Here is a 21,802-nt window from a genome sequence, read left to right as displayed (position 1 = left end):
TAGTTTTATATCATGTTGCTTTAGCAAAACCATAATAGTAAGTGCCCTCTAAGGGGATATTATCTCTCCAAGTAGCCATGGGCATTTCTTTTTTTTTAAATATTTTTTATTACATATTTTCCTCAATTACATTTCCAATGCTATCGCAAAAGTCCCGCATACCCTCCCCCCCACTTCCCTACCCACCCATTCCCATTTTTTTGGCCCTGGCGTTCCCCTGTACTGGGGCATATATAGTTTGCGTGTCCCATGGGCCTCTCTTTCCAATGATGGCCGACTAGGCTTTCTTTTGATACATATGCAGCTAGAGTCAAGAGCTCCAGGGTACTGGTTAGTTCATAATGTTGTTCCACCTAGCCATGGGCATTTCTATCAAGTATTTCTTACCTCTTGTGAGACAAACCTCCATTCTAACCGTAAGGGGATGACTACTCAGTAATAGTTCCCACTACTGCACCAGTAGGCAGATCTTGCCTGTCAAGTCAGTGTAATAGCATTCAAAGTCTACCACTGGGAAAGACCCCTCATGACTTCTCTCTTCCAGCTATCTGTATAGCATCTTTCACAAATATGAAATCACTTAGCAGGCAGGAAGCTTCTAGTTAATTTTGAGCGTGAGTTCTCTGTGTCCTACAGTCAATGTGTGTGTGGCTTTACAATGGGCTCTTGCCATGTAATTCTTGTGGCAGCTGAAAGGAATGGCTACAGTGTGTGTTATACTGTGGTTTCTGGGACCTTTCTGAACAATAATTCTTAGCAATTCAAAAGTTTGTCCTGCCACTGCTCTTATAATTAAGCTGACTATGCCACTCTGAATGTTGGTGACTCTAATTCCTCTTCCTTCAATACAAGACATATTCAAACACAGTGAATCCTAGTTATAAAATTGAGGCATTGTAAAATCTATGTTTGCTAGACTGTAAGTGAAATTTGTCTTTTTTTTTATTAGATATTTTCTTCATTTACATTTTAAATGCTATCCCCGAAGCCCCCTATACCCTTCCCCCGCCCTGCTCCCCAACCCACTCCGGCCCTGGCATTCCCCTGTACTGGGGCATATGATCTTCGCAATACCAAGGGCCTCTCTTCCCATTGATGGACGACTAGGCCACTCTGCTACATATGAATCTAGAGACACATCTCTGGGTGGGGGTACTGGTTAGCTCATATAGTTGTTCCTCCTATAGGGTTGCAGACCCCATTAAAAACAGTGATAAAGTCTGTTCTTAAGCCTTTGTTGGCACATCCTCACTTATTAAACCAATATTTGTAACTCATAATTCATAACATCCTGAATTAAAATTTTAAGAATTATAATCTAACAAAAAAGGAATGTAAATAATTGAATTTCCTTTCTCTTTATGGCTGAATTTTATATATCTGATTTACCAGTTCTTCTGTTGATAGACAAAGAGGCTGCTTCTGTATTATTCCCATGGTAAATAATGGTGTAACTAAAATTATCATGCTGACAATCTCTTAAAAATTCTGATCAAACACATGAAACTCAAGAAAAATGAAGACTGAAGTGTGGACACTATGCCCCTCCTTAGAAGTGGGAACAAAACACCCATGGAAGGAGTTACAGAAACAAAGTTTGGAGCTGAGATGAAAGGATGGACCATGTAGAGACTGCCATATCCAGGGATCCACCCCATAATCAGCATCCAAACGCTGACACCATTGCATATACTAGCAAGATTTTATCGAAAGGACCCAGATGTAGCTGTCTCTTGTGAGACTATGCCGGGGCCTAGCAAACACAGAAGTGGATGCTCACAGTCAGCTAATGGATGGATCACAGGGCTCCCAATGGAGGAGCTAGAGAAAGTACCCAAGGAGCTAAAGGGATCTTCAACCCTATAGGTGGAACAACATTATGAACTAACCAGTACCCCTGAGCTCTTGACTCTAGCTGCATATGTATCAAAAGATGGCCTAGTCGGCCATCACTGGAAAGAGAGGCCCATTGGACACGCAGACTTTGTGTGCCCCGGTACAGGGGAACGCCAGGGCCAAAGGGGGGGAGTGGGTGGGTAGGGGAGTGGGGGTGGGTGGGTAAGGGGGACTTTTGGTATAGCATTGGAAATGTAAATGAGCTAAATACCTAATAAAAAATGGAAAAAAAAATATAATAAAAAAAAAAAATTCTGATCATAGTCCCTACATGCATACATACACACAAACACAAGTGCGCGCACACACACACACACACACACACACACACACACACACTCACACATTCACAGAGAGAGAGGGAGAGGGAGACAGAGATGGAGACAGAGAGATAGAGAGAGGTGTTATAATGTACATGAATCAAAAATATATTTTACAACATTAACTTAAATATCACCTTGGCATTCATAGAGGCTTGATTTCAGGATGCCTTTATGGGTTCCAAAATCTGTAGAATTTTAAGTTTCTTACATTAAGTCATGTAATGTTTTCATTTATCTCTGCAAATCTTCCCATCTATAATAAGTCATTCGTAGATCACTTAAAACACAAAGTTTAATGCCATCACATGATTTAGTGAGCTGCTTACAGCCAAAATTAGTTGACCTGGTTACAGATCAGAACTTCAAAACCTTATGTCCAAAGACAGTGTACAAATTGTCCATAGATCAGGCTAGATAAAATTCTAGGAACAAGTTACAGACTGGGAAGCAGATACCAACAATAACCAACCCAGATTTAGGAAAAGTAGAACAACAAGGAGATTAAACAAAAGAAGTATTCCAGATGGCTGCCAACTTATAGGCAGACTGCTGTTATCTCAGTCAAAATACTCTTATTCTCAAATTTTCACTGTATGACTTCAATTTCTGGGTTTTCACAATCTATACCAACTGAAAAGCATGTTATCCTAAAAAAAAAATAATACAGAAAATTATACTCTGATCTCAAATATATCATAGTACCCATTGCATACCAACATATGCCAGTCAACCAAAGGCTGATAACTGAGATAATTCTCTTTTATGTCACTATAGAGTTTCACCATTAAAATTATTGATTATGATAATTTTATTAAGGCTTCTCAGAATTTTATTACTTACAATCATCTTTCCTTGTAAGCTTCAGCTTTCAGAAATCAATGATTATATATTTCATATACTCCAATTTTAAAAAAAGAAAAGAACAACGAACTGAATAAGATTTATGTGTAATACTCCATGGGGAAAATAGTCAGAGAGCTTTGAGTGAAAAGAATATATCAGATGTTTCAGCTGTGAGTCACACTAGAATGCAGCAAAGATGAAATATAAGCTCCAATACATCTACTAAGTGCAGTGAGGCAGCCACAACCAAAGATGTCAGTCCAAATTGACCATTAAATGGCTAAATTGATTAGCAGTTGGCTTCTTATAGTCTCAAAAACTCATATCCTGTTGAATGGTTTCATTTCTCTGCCTTTCACCTAAGCTGGTGGCACCTTCTAGTCTGAAGCAAATCTAATTTAACATAGAATGGTAGACTTATAACTATCATTGTTCTAACAAAAATCTGAACAACTATTTGTATGGCAAGGGCATGATGATGTCATGCATTGCTCTTGTCTGATGTTGAACACCATTCATTCAAAAGAGTTTGACAACTATTAAATGAGAAATAGTTTCATATTATTATGACTGCCTAAACCCTGCATCTGAGATGCCACCTTCACTTAATGGATCCACTGTATGAAACTGTTGGTTTTCTTTTTCCCTATTCTTCAGTTTTAGTCCCCTTCTCTGTCCTCTATATCCTTATATTTTAGCCTAAAACATTTTGGAAGTTCACGAGAAATTTGAACATGTATATCTATATTCAGATGTGTACATATGATATCTATTATAATTCTCTGTCAAAACTAATCTAAACACTTGTTTCCTGATAAACTCCTCCTGGTTTCAGAAAGCTTGCTGATTAGTTATTTAAATTTTAATAGAATAAATACCCTAAAGTAGGAACATACATGAAGAAAGACTGGGTGGTTTCCTAAGATCTCTGGAGGATTTGCTGCGTGGGTTGGCTGCATCATTGCATATTTTACTCTAGATATCTGTCTAAGAAAAGGTGTTCATGTGGGGAGGATGGGTGTCTTAGTCAGGGATTCTATTCCTGCACAAACATCATGACCAAGAAGCAAGTTGGGGAAGAAAGGGTTTATTCGGCTTACACTTTCATATCATACTGCTGTTCATCACCAAAGGAAGTCAGGACTGGAACTCAAGCAGGTCAGAAAGCAGGAGCTGATGCAGAAGTCATGGAGGGATGTTCTTTACTGGCTTTCTTCCCCTGGCTTGCTCAGCCTACTCTCTTATAGAACCAAGATTACCAGCTCAGAGATGGTCCCACCCACCAGGGACCTTTCCCCCTTGATCACTAATTGAGAAAATGCCTTACAGTTGGATCTCATGGAGGCATTTCCTCAACTGAAGCTCCTTTCTCTGTGATAACTCCAGCTGTCAAATTAACACAAAACTAGCCAGTACAGATGGGGTATTGGGAATAGGGATAAGAAAAAAAAGACCATAACTTTCCATTTTTTTTTCATGTCCTCCATTATTTCTAAGATGGAAGATCAGTTGTGGGCAGAGAATCTTACTAAAGCTGGCCTAACCTAGTGAGCTGTGTTCAGTGGAGCCTGGCATGGGCTAAGTAGTTAGATGGCCATGTAATTCATTATCTATGTTGGAATTCTTTGGAGAATTAAAGAAAATGTTGATAGCTTTCTTCCGCAACTGATGTGCCCTCAAACTGAATCCAAATACTGAGGACTTGTGTCTGTACAATTTGAAGATAGGATAGGGCACCCTAGGAAGAAAAGAAAAAAAATCGAAGAAAAATGGGAAAGTAGTTAGCAACTAGGCAGCAACTAGACACAGGAGAGGATGCAAGGGAGGTCCCCATGAGTTTAATCTCAAACTCCAAGGCTTTGGTGTCCAGGTGTCTGAGGTCCTCTGTTACCTGCATACCACCCTGATAAGTCTATCATCATGTACTCAGAAAATGATGAACAAAACTGTTCAGCTGAGGGGAAGTGGATGCCCAAAGAGAAGCAAATAATGTGAATCTTCTGGAGGAGCGGAGGTTCCTAAGCAGCTATTTTTTCCCCACTGATACTACTTTATGCTTGATCCATCTAATTCAATAATGTCTATTAAGACTAAAACAGAAGAAAAATGAAAGTCAGTGGTGTGCATGCTATAGAGTTGTGTGAAGATGTTTGAGGAGAGCCTAGTAGCTTTCTGTCTGTGTCAGATTCACTTCATGAAGTTGCAACCCAGATACTCTAAAGTTGTCTGACTTCGACCACTGATTCTTCATTTTTGATAGGTAGGTCCAGGAAGAATGCTGATATACAGCCAAGAACTGTATATATGATTCTCTTCAGCAATACCAATATGATCGTGTCACTCAACAGTACTCAAATCAGCTACTAAACCTTACTTACTGTTTGTTCTCTCAGAGACTACAGGCTTCTGAAATGCAAATCAGACACCATTACATTGAATCACCTGCCCAGAGTCTAGCACATTGTTGAAGGTTTTGGGTCCATGTCAAGCTAACCTAGGCAGAGAAGATGTTAGATGCTTAGGGTTGGACGCTTGGAAAACAGTTTTAAACTCCTCTGTCTGGTCATTAATTCAGAAAACCAGATTAGAATCTACATGCTTCCTTCACCTGTTGAGAAGCTAAGCAACAGTGAGGGGGCAAGGAAGTCAGAATAAAGACACCAGAAAGATACAGGAGCTCAGCTGGCTGTGAGAGCTTCTCCACACTCTAGAGATAGTTCTCATTCCTGAGTCTCTTTTGTCTATAGGCATCAGTCAGATCATCCATTCTCCTTATCTAGGGTATCAAATCTTTCCAGGATTAGGCACATCCTCTCCCACTGAGGCCAGACAAGGTAGTCATCTGCTATATATGTGCAGGGACTCTCAGACCAGCCTGTGCATGCTCTTTGATTGGTGGCTAAGTCTCTGGGAGCTCCCAGGAATATGGGTTAGTTGACATTGTTGGTCTTCCTATGGGGTTCATATCTTCTTCATTTCCTTCAATTCTTCCCCTAACTCTTCCATAGGGATCCCCAAACTCAGTCCAGTGTTTGGCTGTGAGTATCAGTCTCAGTCAGCGCTGGTAGAGTCTTTCAGAGGACAGCCATGCTAGACTCCAGTCTGCAAGTACAACATAGCATCAGTAATAATGTCAGGGTTTGTTGCCTAAGCATGGGCTGGATTCCAAGTTGGGCCAGTCACTGGGTGGCCTTTCTTTCCCTTTCTGCTCCATTCTTGTTCCTGCATTTCTTTTAGACAGGAACAAATCTGGACCAAAACTTTTGAAGGTAGGTTAAGGACCCCATCTCTCTACTGGGGACCCTGTCTACTTACTAGAGGTACTCTCTTCAGATTCCAGCTCTCCACTGACAGGTAAACTATAGCTCTTGCAAGTTTGCAATCATGAAGGTTTTGGATTTGCTTTCTGCTCTTTGATTAGGTATAGCTTTAAGGTAGTGCTGTCCACTGACCATGTTACTGTGCACATCAGAAATGCATTGACTTATTTATTGTTCAAGGGTACAGTCTACTTTTCCAGTTTTACAACCTATACAATCCAGATCCTCCAGTATTTGAGATAATTTTGGTCTATTCTTCTCAAAATCTTAATCATTTTCAAGGATGAACAAGGTAAAAGTTGGTTGTAGTTTGCTTAAGAGTCTGTAGCCCTCTCTCCTTAATATAGGGACTTTATTCTATATTTGAAACACTGATGTGTGATACCATGTTTAGCATATTATGATTGTATGTTCCACAAATGAAGAGCTAAAGCAAAGTACCTAGTATATGCAAATCAAAACACCATATTGCATTTCTCAAGTACGTACAAATATTGGGCATAATTTAAAACAAATATGTAAAAAAGACATGACACTATGGTTAATTTTAGTGTTACTTAGGACTATTAAATGGATGGACAGTCTGTTGTAAAGTTTAAATTCACTTTAGTTTATTTAAAGTTAAAAAAAAGTTACAGTATAATAATACAAGATAATGAGTGAACTTGTTGTCAAACATGCGTGGTTGCAACCCTGTGGAACCTAAAATCGAAATACTGCAAGATCAGAGCCAACTTAGGCAACTTCCTGAGAACTTGTGCAAAACACATTTTGTCTTTAAAGTGACCAAGACTGTATTGTTGAGACCTTCCTTCCTTTTCAAATGTTCTCTTTAAGATCCAATTTCAATAATGTGTTCCAAAGAGCTAGAGTATGGTAAGGCAAAAGAAATAAAGAATAACAAATTTAAGAAATCTGGAAATACAAAGCCAGCAAATGTGAACCACACTTAGTCTCTTTGTGATGAGGTTAATTTTTCTCTAGGAAGTTAAGTTGGGAGCACTAGCCAAAATTTGCTGAACTGTGAGAAAAACCCCCAAAATAAAAACCAGAAGTAAATCAGCAGTGGCTTACTTTAGAACAAAATAAAGCAAAACACTATTTGCCCTCATGAACAAATAGAAGAGCTGTAACAAAGAAAGTTAAAGTTGAATTAAGGAGGTGGAAACACATGAACATAAGAGCGCCAACAAAGTGTGCAGTCGTGGAAGAAATAGCAGGCAACTTTGGAAGCCAGAGTTCCCTACAGATGGACATGAACATTTTCTGTTAGACATAAGTCTGAGCAGCTTAATCGTTTTTGTATCTCCACATAAAAGTATTTGTTCTCTTGAAATTCACAGTCACTAAGGAATGACTGTGACAAACTTAGGTTATTCATGCAAAATCATCTATCCTTTCTAAATCTGACTAGGAACTTGAAAACTGGAGAGTTGTGTGCGATGGCTCATTGACAAGGCTCATCTCCCATCAATCTCAAGCCTGCAAGCTTAGCCAGGACCAAGAACATAATAGTGCATTTGGGTGTGGTGAGACAGAGGAGGGAAGGCAATCTAAAGAGTCAAAATATTTATAGCCCTGTTGACTCTTCCATTAGCTGTCATAGGCTGCTTTTTATAGCCTGTCATTTCCATTATCATGTTCAATTGTAATGAGTTATAGACAAATGTTAGAAGAGGAAACAGAAGCAAACAATTTGAAAATAGTAACAAGCTGGAAGTCCAATCAGAAAAGAAATAGACATAAAGTAGGAAAAAAAAGTTAGCTGAATCTTGGAAACTCTTCAAGAAAGTCACTGTATTGCAGTCGACTACTGTAATATATTTTACTATTATATTGGTTACCAGTAAGGAGTTATACTATCGTCTGAACATTGTCTTTATAAATTCCAATATATTAGGTAATTGATTAATTGAAAACAACAAGTAGGTGTAAAAACAGTATGTTAAAAGATTTAAAATTGTAATAAAGGGTAACACAAGGACACTTTAGAATACCTGGCAGACATTGTTCTAAATGTCTTGCATTTCTTTCTCTCTCTCTCTCTCTCTCTCTCTCTCTCTCTCTCTCTCTCTCTCTCTCTCTCTCTTTCTTGAATATTTTCTTTATTTATATTTCAAATGTCATCCCCTTTCCTGGTTCCCCCCCGGAAACCCCCTATCTCATACCCCCTCCCCCTGCTTCTGTGAGGGTGGTCCTCCACCCACCCACCCACCTTCCTGCCCTCTTCGATTCACCTACACTGGTGCATCTATCAAGCCTTTATAGGACCAAGAACCTCTTCTCCCATTGATGTCTGACAAGGCCATCCTCTGCTATATATGCAGCTGGAGTCCTTGGTTGTTGGCTTAGTCCCTGGGAGCTATGGGATGTCTGGTTGGTTGATATTGTTGTTTTTTCTATAGGGTTGCAAATCCCTTCAACTCCTTCAGTTCTTTCTCTAACTCCTCCATTAGGAACCCCATACTCAGTCAAATGGTTGGCTGCCAGCATCTGCCTCTGTATTTGTAAGGCTCTGGCAGGGCCTCTCAGGAAACAGCTCCTTTCAACAAGCATTTCTTGGTATACAAAATAGTGTCTGGGTTTGGTGACTGCATATGGGATGAATCTCCAGGGTGTTTCGGTCCTTCTCAGAAAGGGGAACAAAATACTGACAGGAGTAAATATGGTGAGCATAAGTGTGGAGCAGAGACTGAAGGAAAGGCCATCCAGGGAATGCCTTCTCTTTTCTCTTCTCTTCTCTTCTCTTCTCTTCTCTTCTCTTCTCTTCTCTTCTCTTCTCTTCTCTTCTCTTCTCTTCTCTTCTCTTCTCTTCTCTTCTCTTCTCTCCTCTCCTCTCCTCTCCTCTCCTCTCCTCTCCTCTCCTCTCCTCTCCTCTCCTCTCCTCTTCTCTCTTTTCTTTTCTTTCTTTCTTTTTTCTTTTTTTTTGGGGGATGTTTTCTTTATTTACATTTCAAATGTTATTCCCTTTCCTGGTTTCCTGGTTTCCCCTCTGAAACCCGTCCCCTCGACCTCCCCCTGCTCACCAACCTATCCTGGCATTCCCCTATACTGGGACATAGAACCTTCGCTAGATCAAGGGTACTGGTTAGTATGTTCATAGCAGCCTTATTTATATTTGCCAGAAACTGGAAAGAACCCAGTTGTCCCTCAACAGAGGAATGGATAAAGAAAATGTGATACATTTACACAATAGAGTACTACTCAGATATTAAAAACAATGAATTCATGAAATTCTTAGGCAAATGTATGGATCTGGAGTATATCATCCTGAGTGAAGTAACCCAATCACAAAAGAACACACATGATATGCACTCACTGATTAGCCCAGAAGCTCGGAATACCCAAGATGCAATTTGCAAAACACATGAAAATCAAGAAGAAGGAAGATCAAAGTGTGGATACTTCGACCCTTCCTAGAAGGGGGAGCAAAATACCCATGGAAGGAGTTACAGAGACAAAGTATGGAGCAGAAACTGAAGGAATGACCTTCCAGAGACTGCCCCACCTGGGGATCCATCCCATATACAACCACTAAAACGGACAGTATTATGGATGCCAACAAGAGCTTGCTGACAGGAGCCTGATATAGCTGTCTCCTGAGAGGATCTGCCAGTGCCTGACAAATACAGAAGTGGATGCTCACAGCCATCCATTGGACTGAACACAGTGTCCTTAATAAAAGCGCTAGAGAAAGGACCCAAGGAGCTGAAGGGGTTTGCAGCCCCGTAGGAAGAACAAGAATATGCCTTGCATTTCTTATCAGTTGTAGCATTGCTCTTATTTTCGTGATTTCCACATTGTAGATGAGAAAATCAAGGTATCAAGAGGTGAATTACCTTGTATAAGCTCAAAGATGAAGAAAAGTATGGTGTATAAATTGCAGAACCGTTTGCAATGAATGAGCAGTATTGAAAAAATAGTAACTCAGCACTGGAGAGATAGCTCCATGTTTAAGAGCACTGAATCTTCTTCTAGAGAACCAAAGTTTGATTTCCAGTACACAACCAGCTGTAACTCTAGTCCTAGGAGAGCCAGTATACTCTTCTGTCCACTGAGGGTACTTCACACCTTTGGTACATAGATATATATTCAGGTAATACACCCATATACATAAAAAGTAATTCGTTAGCTTAGTCTAACTATCTAACTAATTTTTTTTAAATAGGGCCTAGACATGAACCTAACTCTATGACTGAACCTTCCACACATGTTGAATAACTATTTGAACATATCAAGAGTCTCTGATCAGTGCATCATCAGTAACTGTGCATATAATGCCAATTTCTTCATGTGCTTATCCATCTACACATTTTTAAAAACCAAGTTTTAATTCTTTTTTTCCAATTTTTATTTGGTATTTTCTTCATTTACATTTCAAATGCTTTCCCGAAAGTCCCCTATACCCTCCCCCCTCCCTGCTCCCCTACCCACCCACTCCCACTTCTTGATCCTGGTGTTCCCCTGTACTGGGGCATATAAAGTTTGCAAGACCAAGGGGCCTCTCTTCCCAGTGATGGCTGACTAGGCCATCTTCTGCTACATATGCAGCTAGAGACACAAGATCTGGGGGTACTGGTTAGTTCATATTGTTGTTCCACCTATAGGGTTATTGCATGTCTTTCAAAACACCTTGTATCTGACTCCTAAGAATTCTTTATTACCAATAAAGTGTAATAACTAAATGGGAATCACAGTTTTTATGGCTTCCCAAAGGTAAAATTCACAAATACTAAGATTCTGAGTGTCACTTTGATAGGTATATTTACCTGTGTGTTCAAAGTTCCTAAGAGATTTTGCCCATTTCCACCAATCCTGGCTCTCCCTGATGAACACTGACACACTGCGATGTGCCTAACCTTTTCTTAGAAGCTGAGTTACTCAGTGTATAATCCTTGTTGTGTCTGTTAATCAGGGTAAGTTTTGGGCAAATTATGTCTACTGGTAGATCACCATTTGCACCACTACAATGCATTTTATACGTAAATTTTATTCTATAAATATACCACAAGTATTTTTATCTTAATCTGTTTTGATAGATTGTTTCCAGGTTTTGGTAATTTAGCCAGTTTTTTTTTTTTTCATTTTTATATTCATGTACCACATCTCTTTTTTAACCTCATTTATTACTCTTAAATGTCTAAATATTTACGTGAAGATATGAAATCACCTTTGTCGTGTGTTCTTTGTTTAGGAAGATCTTTACTGAATATAGAACTGGAAGTTTACAATTGCTTTTCCTTGTATACATTAATAGCATTGTTATCCTTTGTCTTGGCTTCCACTTCTCTAAGAAGAATTCAGTAATTACTCTTGCTTTTATCTTCTAATACACATGTTGTCATTCCTTAATTGTTTTCAAGATTTGGCTATTATTTAATTTATATTACCTAAACATCAAGACTAATTTTTTCTTCTTGATTCATTTTTAAATTACAGTTGTTTTCTAAAAGTATTGTTTCTGTGGATTGTATTTTAAATCATTTTATAACAAATTTCAGAAATGGGAAGATGGTATTTAAGGTACTATGCTTGCTAACCAAGAACAAGGACAAGAACCTAAGTAAAAGCCAGGTTGTGTGCACACTCATGATCCCAGAACTTAAGAGTGGACTACATGGAGATTTAGGGGTCCCTGGCCACTCAGTGTAGCTGAAATAAGGACTTTCTTGTCTTTAAAAATGAAGGTTAAAAAAAGCTATTGAGGAAAGACTCCCTAATATTACCTTCTTGTCTCCATATATACCCACACAAGTGTGAGTACCCACCCACATACTTGAACACTCATGAATATGCCATGCACATAAAATGCACACACATAGTATTCAGGCATACAGGAGCACAAACCTACATGTTTTAAAAATAAGGAAAAGAGATTCAGCTGGTTTTCCAATATACATGATCTTGTATTTGAACTTGGTTTCAGTGATTTGTATCATCATATATTGTATATGCATGCATGCCAAACAAATATATGCAGATTTGTATTTACAACACCTGTACCCAATAGAATTTGCTCATCTTTATCAACACTCAAGTCTATATTTATAATTTCTCACTGAATTTTCAATTTTTATATGTATCTCAAATTCAAAAATTATTATCTCTTTCCTAATATTGGAATTAGAATTTCCAGTGTTCTATAATACCTTTCTAAATAGTTAATAATCATCTTCCAAATCTTATATATCTTACAAAGTTTTGTCATTGCTTCTACCTGGACCTAGAAGTCAACTATTAGCATTTAACATTTAAAGGATATTAAAGAGGATATTATCATCTAATTACTACCTATTTTTATTTTTAAAATTTCTAAAATTACTACTGTGGTTTAGGAAGCATTAATAATGTATAAGAATTCTATTTAAATCCTATCTGTATGGTTTTGGAGGATGTATCTGAGACACTCCAACCCAGAATGCTACCTAGAAATGTTGTAGTGACTTTTGCTACCAAGTGTTTCCTATTATGTTTCCCTGCATATTAGTCAATGGTCCATTAAACTAGAATTTCTATTATGTTTATTTACATATCACATGGAATATACGTGTGCACATGTGTTCATGTGTTTCCATATGTGTGAATACACATGTGTATGTGTCATATGCATGTGTGTGTGTGCCCGAGATTGACATTGGTGTATTCCTAGATTGTTTGCCACTTTCTTTACCAAGGCAGACTCCCACTGAATCTAGAGTTTATATATCTAGCTTGTTCAGTTAGCCATTTGAGCTTGGAACTCCCTGTCTCTGCTTTCCCAGAACCAAGGTTATAGAGGAACCGCCATTCCTTTGGCGATCTGAACTACAAGCACATCATACACTGAGACATTTTTCTAGCCTCTCTATTTTAAATTATTATAAATAAATGAATGCATGCTTGCATTGAGAATCCTTTTCAGGTTTTAAATTTATACCATATTTTTCCATTTGAATGATTAAGCCATCTAGTAATGGATTTGGTTATAAATCTGCATGAACCAGGTAAATGGGAACTTCTTGGTTCCACATCTTGCTATAAGTGCTTCTCCAAACATGAAAGGGACAAAAAGAGCTCTTAAAACTACACAGAAACCCCCCGTAGGCATAAAAAATATATAGCAAATACTCAAACATCAGTGTTGTACAAAAACAGTAGAGCTAGGGCCATGTGGCCTGTATCTCACATGTGCCCTGTATCTCACCGTCCTAAATCTTAATGAAAATTGTGAATGGCAAGAAAAACTGCAACCATGGCTAGTGGAGGAGTGAAAGGGATATGAGATGACTGATGGGGAGGGTGACCCCTGTATGCAAAAACACTGGAGGACAAAAATAATTTTCCATAACCATTCTTTTGTTAAAATTAAATTTCCACATATCTACATCCTGCCAATGGTTCAAACTATGCTTAATGATCATGCCAAGGGTAGCACTGGGGAATAGAAAATTACATGATAGATTAAAGTAACTTTTAAATACTCGTATTTACATCAGTAAGGAGAATAAGTCCTAGCTAAGTCCACAGTCAGTATCAATTAGAATAAAACAAAAACAAAAACAAAAACAAAAAGCATTCCAGTGAACAGTCATAGTTCTTCAACTTCAGGAGGTCAAGCACGCAGTGACGGACACTGTGACAGGCTCTGCTCCTGCCTCCTAAACTGCTGAATGTTGCCATAAAATCTCTGCTGCCTTCAGAAATGGCTTACCCATGATCCCTCCTGCTTGGTGTCTTTGGATCCGTGTTCCAAACCTTGAACGGATACCACTTGCTTGACATCCCAAAGCATACAGTTACTTAAATCCAGCAGAAACCAAGTAAGTCGTTCTCCCAACTATCTAGCTCTTTCTTTTCAGTTGTTGTCCAGGGAGTCTCCTACCATGATTTATAGAATTACACATTCCCTAAATCCAGAGAGTGGATTGCATGATAGCAATCTCTTGTCCTCTCCAAACTAATGTCTACTTTTCCTGTTTATCTTTTCCTAGACGTATCCACTTGCCATTAGCTTGTCAACTGTAAAGTGATTCAATGTTATCTCTGTTTTGAACATTTCTGAAGTAGCTATACTGGTATATCAGTAGTTTACATTTGCTTAAACTATTTTTAGCTCATTTGGAGGATTTATTTTAAGTGCTTCCAAACTGAGATCTAAGCACAATTGGGTTATCCTTGTTCTCCATAAACTGCCCAGCTGTACCATGATAGACAGTGATGGGAGAGACTGAGAAACACCTCCTATTTTGTAAAATGATACAGGGACAATATGAAAGAAAATAAGAGAACTTGACAAATTTATCTTAGGAATGGCAATAATTCAGTAAGAGTGTTCATAGTTACAGTTACCACATTATTTTGATAAATTTATCCATATTAATTTTTAAATTCACTAACTTTTTCTGTAAGATTATACTCTATAGCTTTTCTGATTATTCAAGAGAAATGGATTCCATTTTACCGAAGTTATACAACTGCAACTTGTCAAGAGTGCAATTGTGATAATATTATTGCCAAAATCTTACTCTAGCTATTCAATTTTTTAGAAAGGCTATCTAATGGGCAGATTAACTATTAATCTTTATTTCCTTAGACACTGATGCTGTATTAAGATGGCTCTACAGAAAGCATAGTGCCTGGACCATGTTATATAAAGTCCCCACAGAAATGCTTTTACTGAATTATGTTTTAATGATTAATAATTCAGTCTGCACTCTAAAAGTCAGAGGCCTGCCAGTTCGCTTGATAAATGTTTGCTTTGCTTTTCGGTGCATAGAAGACAAATGCCTGTTGTTCATTCATTCTTCGACTCAACAACTGGGTAAAGTTTCTTTCAGGGTCAGAGTAACTCCTGAAAGAGCCGCCTGAAATAAGTTGTTGCAATGAGGGAAAGAGTGAGTCTCAATAAAGACTGCAGTATGGCTCAGGGTTTCTGCATTATCTGATTTAATATTAGAGTATTTTATATTGCATATGTATGAAGGATTTGTAATTTGACATATGTGGAAAGACACTGAGACTTTTACTGAAGTTTCATACATATTAGCTAATAAAAGAGGGAATCATTGGATTATTTTACTGAATAACCCAAAAGGGGGATTATATTGGGACTGTACAATAAAAACAAACAAACCAGGAAACAAACAAGCAAAACATAACCCGACTGCCAAATTGAATCTTGAGTCTTCAATGAAGTGCGTCTAGACTATTTCCATTAATGACAGCGTCTAACAAAGAGCTTGAAACTTCTCCTCCTCCATGTCTAGTGCTAATAAATATAATTTACTAAATTATATTTAATAATTTAAGAATTATAAATATAACAGTGCTAATAAATATAATTTTGATATATGTGAGCTTAGCACTGGTTGCCAAGCCATCTGAGTGTCCCTAATGGCATTATAAGTTATTTTGGGCTGGGGGTGATGGTGCCATAAGTCTAGGTGGTCTTTATTCAGTCTGAGCTGACCTTTGTATCATGTGTTGCTGTACAAAACTTTAATAAAAATATCTTAACATTTGACTGTTCTAAGATTACATGATATTGACATTACCAATCAATATTTGTGTACATTGCAAATGTCTCACCCAACAACCAGTAATTTTATGCCTCCTATAGCTACTTAAGGTGCGGCCTGGTGCCCACATCAATTCTTTCAATATTAGAAAACACTTTATCCTAAAAGCAAGTCTGCTCTGCAACTGGCTCATTGATTTTATTTCTTCCTATATGATAAGACAGGTATCTAGTTTCCACAAAAAGTTTTTCAGATCCTTGGAAGCAACAAGTTTTACACTGTTCCTTTTCTGTGTTACTAGATGACACCTCCACTTTTTTAACCAGACTCTCCATAGGTTCATTTTATTTTAATTAAAAAATTTCATTAGGTTTTCACCAGTTTATTCACTCCAAATAGAAGTGGATTCCTTCTCAGTCTTCTGTCAACACAGGCTAACTTTATGTTTTCTTTCTTGGCAAAAGAAACTGGTATTGACTTATATTTAAATTTCTACTAAATAGAACAGTTTGGCAGTTTCCTGTGTTACAAAGCATATCTCTTTCCTGTTATATTGTATAGAGGGGTATTTCTGGTACAGGTATCTGAGTCCTATATGGACTATTATACTTATAATTTTATTACCTTTGATACACATACCAAATTTATCACAAAAATTTGCTGTAAGGGTCTGGAGAGATGATTCAGTTGTCAACCTCACTAGAGGACCCATATTTAATTCCCAGAACCCATATGATGGATAATAGCCATCTAAAACTCCAGTTCTGAGGTGATCTAGTGCCCTCTTCTGGACTCAACAGGCACTGCATGCACATGGTGCACAGACATAAATCCAGAAAAAGCACCCATATTCTTAAAACTAAAATTTAAATCTCAAAAATTATAATTAATTCCTTGTCCATTATGTGCCTATTATTGTGCTGGATCTTTTGCCAATATTTATAATGTTATCTCTAGTTCTAGGAGAAATCTCAGTTATGTGACTGAAAAATCAAGTTAAAATATGTAATAAACTTGTCTGAGATCTCTGTAAACAATAGGAACAATTTCAGGCTTGAAAGTACATATACCCAATTTTAAGCTTTGTGGTTTTATTTGTTTTATTTATTGCCTCAAGGCCATTTTCCACCACAACCTAAATTGTTTTTCAGTCTAAAATTCACAAACGGTAATAAAGGGTTGAGTGGGTCATCATCATTGGTTAGAGTGGGCCGGGGTAAAACCTTACAAACATATCATATTACAGTATTTTTCTAGCATGTATGTTTTTTATGTTGTGCTGTGTTATAATTTTATTTCATTTCATATTTTATTTTATTGTTACGTATGCAAGGCTTATGTTAAAATCTAAACATTAGCAGTGTGTGTGGATGTGAAAAAGTCTTCTGTATTTTTTGACTGGTTCATTCATTTAGTGTAAAGAACTTAACTAACTATAGAGATTCACCCTTCAAATTCCTTTTTTTTTTTTCACTTTATAAATAAAAGAGGGTGGTTAGGAAATATCAGGACAGCATCAGATAACATTTAACCGTGGAAGGAAATAAATGGAAACCGAAAGCACAAAAAGGTAATTCAGTAATTCATTTGGGTGTCACACTGTATTACATCATGGTACAGTAATGAATGAAATAATGAATTAATGAATTTTTATAAGCGTCAGTCATTAGTAAAGCAGTTAGTACAGAGATGCCTCTGTAGAGTATAATTTTATAAAACTCATTAAACATTGTATAATGAAAATATGAAAAGAAAACTTTTCCTGTAACACAAATCACACTCATTCAAAACACTGTAACATTTCAGAGTAAAGTTTAATATATGAAGTGTTTCTACGTGTAGAGCATGAATCTGTGTATGCACACTTTGTACATGTAGAAAAATCTTAGCAATCTTTCAATGAGTATTGGTCAGTTTTAAGTATATATTGAACAACAATTTTTGGAAAAAATGTTGTGGTGAACAGTTTTTAATTTTATAACATTCACATAGAGTGAGAGTTCTGCATAACCATATGCAGATGATGAAGTATAGACTACAAGCATATACTGAAAAGTTATGTGTACAATATCCTGAAAAGGGGAACTACCGAGATGTCCTTGAGATGATGGATGGGTAACGAGAAATGTGCTACAAATACAATGGAACACTATTTGGTTGTTATAAAAAGAAAACCTTCTGGTGAATGCATGGAACTAGAAAATGAATTGAGTGATATCACCCAGGCAGAAAAATAAAAGCTGCCACGTGCTCTTTCTCTTCTTGGTTGGGTTCTCGCTCCAAACCTTCAGAAATACATATTTTACCTGGAATAGCAACAGAAAACAGGAAAGTAAGAAAGGGGACCATGGTGGGGGCAGAATGGAGACAGAAATGTCAAAGCACATGAGATATGAAAAATGAGAAATATGAAAATATGAAAAATGAGAAAAACTGAAAGAAAGGGTGAGGGTGGCTTTAATTGCAGGTGGAAAGGACAATACAGCTGGAGAGGTAAGGAAAATAAATAGCACTAAGGGTGATTGATTCATGGAGTCATTCTCTAAACTTATAAACACACACATACACACATATAAACATATATGTATGTATACATATGTATAGATAGATAGATAGATAGATAGATAGATAGATAGATAGATAGATAGATACAAACATACATACATACATACATACATACATACATACATACATATGTAGATAGGCACATAGATAAATAGATACATAGACAGACAGACAGACAGACATAACCTAACAAAAACCTCAATACTGGACATAAGAATCCTTTCAAGTTGTTGGTTAGGAAAACCCAAGAGACTCATCAAACCTTATAAGTAATTGCTGCTCCACATGGATGCCTTCCAAAGTGAAAGTAAGTCTCTGTTGCAGAAGGCATGATGCATTTCAGACATAGAAGGCAAGGGATTCAAGCTGGATCTAACCTGAAGTTCTCTCCCTAAGGACAAGCTTTGATATAAGTGGAAAGTGCCATGCAAAATGGTAAGGGATTGAGGCCAATAATCATGCACAGGAGTGATGCTGGTGAACCACACGCCAGGATATCCCTAAACAATAGTGACACTTACACCTTAGCAGTAACCAACAACTGTCTACTTGGACCTAAAGGCTCTTTAACAGGGTGTTATCCACACCTAGTACTGGATTCATAGCCAATAACCCATTGCTATTGTGACCCTGGATATTAGATGAGAGCCTACTACTATCACTCCCATAAACTCATAATTCCTAGCTGCATTACAAATGTCTATTTTCATGCGCACAGAGAAGTGTAGATAGTCTTCACTTTGAAGAACTTATTTTTGCAACATGAGCCATTACAGAAAGTCACAACTAGTCACTCTGGAGGATAACTGAATTGAGAGTGTCCACCCTGAGGTGAGCAATCTGCAACAGAAATCCTACATGTGAGGCTCAGGGAACATTGTGGATGAGTGGCCTGCAAGACTGTAAAACTGGATGACCGGGATGTCTGCCTTGAGATTGTGTTTTCTAGATATGGCAGTGAAATATGGCCACAAAATTTCAACCTGGCTGCCAGAGCAAGATTTGAACAATTCCAGCACCAGTTAATATCCTAGTGGAGGTAGGGGATATTTTTATGTCGTCCAGCCCATAGATGAAAAGCTTCAAGCAATTTGCTACTACTGAGAGAGAGAAAATTAGTCTTCTCCAGTAATTAATTCAGTAATTATTTATCCAATCCCCATTGATCCACCATAAAACATAACACACAAGCAAAACTAAACTGACTCTGTGTCCTGAGGATTTCATGCTGTTGTAGAATCTTGTTCTGCTTGCTACCCTGGCATCACATCCCTCATAAACTATGAGGGATGTGAAAACTTTAATAGGGATTCCAGCCCCTTGTAGGGCTTCCAGTGTCATTGGCACTTAGAATATTAATAATTGATCTTTTTCAAGCACTACTGCAAGGGCAGATGAATGTTTCATCCACCATCCTCGGAAAGAACTTGTAGCTTGTTAGCAATGACCCTTAGAAAAAAAATTGAAGCTGTAGACAGTGAAGTTAGGTTAAGATATTTTGCTAGAGGCTCTGATGTAGGAGATGTTAGAAAACAGTTTGAAGTTCAGAAAGGCGCACTTTAAATAGTTGAGTTAAAGAAATTTTAAGGCCAAGGAACAATAACAATGGCGGCCCGAACAGCACAGGTTGATGTGACCATTTCTACTGAAGCTGGACTGGTGATCACGGTTTCTTGTACCCATTTTTGCCCTTGGTTTCCTGATATGATTTAATAAAAAAAATAATGAGTAGCTGTGCACCCTGAAATTTTAAAGTAGAAGTTACTGATTATTCTTTATATAAAAGTTTAAGATTTGTGATTCTCTTAAGGTTCTTATAAGATTACTGTTTAAGATAAATACTAAGATAAATGATTCTGTCTTTTTTATCAATTATTTTATTTATTTACATTTCAAATGTAGCCCCCCCTTCCAAGTCCCTCTTCCCCTTCACCTCTAAGAGGGTGTACCCCCAACCCATCCAGTCCTACCTCACCCCTCTAACATCCCATTTCTCTGGAGCATCAAGCTTCCACAGGACCAAGAGCATCCCTTCTCACTGTGGCCAGACAAGGCAATCCTCTGGTACATATGTAGCAGGGCCTCTGACCAACCCATGTATATGTTTTGGTTGGTAGTTTAGTCCCTGGGAGCTCTGAGAGGTCCAGTTAGTTGATACTGTTGTTCTTCCTATGGAGTTGCAATCCCCTACAGCTCCTTTAGTCCTTTACCTAACTCTTCCATGGGGGTCTCCAGGCTCAGTCCAATGGTTGACTGTAAGTATCTGTATCTGTTTCAGTCAGCTGCTGGTAGAGCCTCTCAGAGGACAGCCATGCCTGCAAACACATATTGACATCAGCAATACTTTTGGCATTTGGTGTCTTCTCATGGGATGGATCCCAATTTAGGGCAGTCGCTGAATGGGTGTCTGCTCCAGTTTTGTCCATGCATTTCCTTTAGACAGGAACAATTTTGGGTCAAAAAGTTTGAGATAGGGGCCATGTCTATCTACTGAAGGTGGTCTCTTCAGGTTCCATTTCCTCACTGTTGGGCATTTTGGCTAATGCCATCCCCTTTGGGGCCTGGGAGCCTCCCACATCCAAACTCCTGGTATCTAGGACTTTCTAGTGATTTACATCTGTTCCCCACCCCACACTGCTACATATTTCTACTCATTCTCCTGGCCCTCTGGGCTTCTCTCTTGTCTCCCCTCCCCATACTTAATCTTGCCTTCTGTGATTATTTTGTTTCACCTTCTAAGTGAAATTAAAGCATCCACACTTGGGCCTTTCTTCTTGTTATGCTTCATGTGAGTTGTATCATGGACATTCTGAATATTTTGGCTAATATTCACTTCTCAGTGAGTCCATACCATGTATATTCTTTGGGGTCTGGGTTACCCCATTCAGGATGATATTTTCTAGTTCTGTCTATTTGCCTGCAAGTCCCTGATTCTGTCTTTACAACTGCAAATTGCTACCTGTGTGTAAAGAGAAATTGGCTTATAAGGTTACCTTGCTTGCTTATACTTTGCTACTCTATAACAAATTGCTTAGTTACAGATGTGGGTTCTTGGGAATAATTTGTTTTCTTCACCTGCAATAGTAAAATGTCTTCCATGCAAAGGTATTAGTGAACATACTGCTTTTTCATGATAATTTGCTAAAAGCAAAATAAAATGTAATCATATTATAATTTTTGCTCTTCCTGAAAGATCTTGGTGGACTAAATAAGCTGTGGGAGAAAAAAATAGGGTTGTTAAAGTTTTCTCATTGGAACTTTACACCATTCCATCCATAAGTACATATGTGGATGTATGTAAAGTGGTTGGAGCTTTGCTCCATTCACCCAATTTGTGAATGTGTGTGTGTGTGTATGT

The 21,802-nt window shown here is 37.9% G+C and overlaps 1 protein-coding gene across 1 annotated transcript in view; it reads left to right on the top strand.

The window, feature by feature from the left end:
* The window catches only part of Scn7a (sodium channel, voltage-gated, type VII, alpha), a 111,485-nt gene that overhangs the window by 5,134 nt on the left and 84,549 nt on the right, over window positions 1–21,802 (top strand). The window lies entirely within an intron of this gene.

Source organism: Mus musculus, chromosome 2 (assembly GCF_000001635.26).
Source record: "Mus musculus strain C57BL/6J chromosome 2, GRCm38.p6 C57BL/6J".
Lineage (NCBI taxonomy): Eukaryota > Metazoa > Chordata > Mammalia > Rodentia > Muridae > Mus > Mus musculus.
This window is presented reverse-complemented; position numbering and strand designations above follow the sequence as displayed.